Here is a 2,511-nt window from a genome sequence, read left to right on the forward strand (position 1 = left end):
ATTCTAAATCTTAATTGAGCGCACGTAAAACCAATGCCTTCCAACAGAAACCACCAGTAGCCTAAAATATAGGATTTTAGCCGCTACAAGAATATAATAACAAAGATTTATAGCAACTCTATAAAAAAAAACTTATTATATGCATTCATGACACGCAGCCTGATATATTTATATAAAGTATTATTTTGTGTGTTATATTTTGATTATTGTAGCTGAAAACTCCAAATTCACAATTTCAGAAAATTAGAAGACACCTGATATAACTAACATTCACCACCTTTGAAGCTAGCAGCTTTCCTCTAAACCTGATGGCGGCAGCAATGATATCACTTAAAAAATGTCCCACTTTGACATTTTAAAGTTGGTGTATTAACCAAAAAGTGACAACAGAAATATAGCAATCGTTGCACGCAGCATCACTGCGCCAGTTAACAACTGGCCATCAACTGGAGGCAAACAGGCGTGGAACTCCAAGGATAGTTGAGAAGAAAAAGGAGAGTCCAAGATTATTAGGTGTAAAAAGGTGCAAGAAGATGTTTGAGGGATAAAACTGGAGTTGCATTGGGTAAACAGTATAACAGCTGGATCCACTAAACTAAAAGATCAGGAAGCTTTCAGATGTTACTGCAAAGTTTACAGACATGAACATGTCCTTCCTGGTAGTTCTGCTGCACTCCCAGCAGATGGCGCCCCATCTGTTTATGTCCTCTCATCTCACTAAATACTGGGGTTTTATTTAGCCTCAAAAAGGACAATAAAAACACAATCAGAACGAATGCTCGGATTATATCGACTTGATTGCAGACATATAACATTACTTTATACCTTTAATAGATGGTCCAGTTTTCTGAGTTATCGAAGTTTTAATTAGCTGTCAGTTATAAAAGTAATGCAACTTAAAACAGTTCAGATACATCAGTCTGTGTGCGATGAATAGATATTATATACAAGTTTCCCTTTTTGAAAAAGAGTTCCTTTGGACAAAAAAGAAAAAGTTGGAGGAAATGGTTCTGGGCCCCCAAACGGCCCTGGGCCCAGGGTGACTGACCTGATTATCCCTCCAAATGAATATTATTCTGCAGCAGGAGGCTGTTGGGTCAAAATCTATTCTTTTGGAATAATAAAGAAAATTGTTTGTCAATGCAGCTCTGCCTCATTCCAAATAAATACAGTGGGAAACAGTTGCATTGTTGCAAAAATCAGACAGATCAGCCAACAAAGCGCCTCATAGAGAAAGACGGGTGTTTTTCTTTCTTTAAATTGTAATTTTATATTAAATTGACCATTTTTTTTAGGTTTAGGCAAATAAAAAATAAAATCAGGAAGTAGAAAAAAAAAGAGGAAACAAAAATGCATTATTTTCCTTAAAAAAGGAGGGAAAAAATTCTGTTGCAGCAAACAAACTTGAAAGTGAAGTAATTTCCATATGTTTTATGGAAAGTATGGTTTAAGTGGAGTTTGTATAAACATGGATTATCACCACTTCAGCAGCTTTTCCTGGTGTTTCTATTATTGCATTTATCTTTCAGCAGAATCTCTCCAATCATCTCCTGCTTAGTTTATCTTAAAGCTAAACCGGAGATGAAAAAGACTTTGATAGATCCAAGATTGTGAGACCTTGTTAAATGAACACTTTCTGCTGAGTGATGTCAAGGAGGATAAATAGCTCAACATCCTCCAATGATCTCTCCATGGTTTAACAACCAGCTAAGCTAGCAATTATAATAATTAAAACTGAAGATTAAGGCTGCGATTAAAAATTGTTTTGCAAATCGATAAGTCAATTTTTTTCGATTAATCAATCAATAATCGGAGGGGAACCAGGTGAAACTAAAACTTTTCCCCTAGAAGAGTTCTGGGTAGAGCATATTAACAGATGAAAAGGTTTTTTTTTTATATACATAATGTTTACAAAATTTTTTTCTTACATTTTTGGTGTAATAACTGCTCTAAGAGGGTCTCTGTCCATTAAAGGCATGTTTTAGAGTCTCTTCACTCCCGTTATCGAATAATTAATTAGTTGACGATTATTTCGACAATCAATTAATCACGATTAATCTGATTGTTTCAGACATACTGAAGTTTGCTACAGTTCTGCCTCTGCAAACCTCATAATGGATTTTATTCCTTTCACATTGTGCTTTCCAGATCACATTCTCTTCAATTCTGGGTGCAGGCTTTTGGTTGGAATGAGAAGCATTTCTATTGGTCTGCGTTGACATTATAAACAATAGCTGGTTTTCATTTGGGCTTAAAGTCAAAGAGAAGCGGCTGTTCCAACAGTTTTCAAATTTTCGCTGAGTGGTGCCCACTTTACACGAGTGAATAAAGTGAATGTGATTGGTCGATTATCAACGGGGCGGGATTGTTGTGGTGAAAGATTCGCAAGGATGTTTGGTTGTGGCCAGTTTCTTGAAGCATCGTTGCTAACCAGTTAGCAACTTAGTGCTAGTAGGTTCCCAATGGGAAATTCCATTGGGACCAAGTAGCACTAAATTGGTGACTTAGAAA

This window comes from Cyprinodon variegatus, unplaced genomic scaffold (assembly GCF_000732505.1).
Source record: "Cyprinodon variegatus isolate N-32 unplaced genomic scaffold, C_variegatus-1.0 Scaffold1014, whole genome shotgun sequence".
NCBI classification, from domain to species: Eukaryota; Metazoa; Chordata; class Actinopteri; order Cyprinodontiformes; family Cyprinodontidae; genus Cyprinodon; species Cyprinodon variegatus.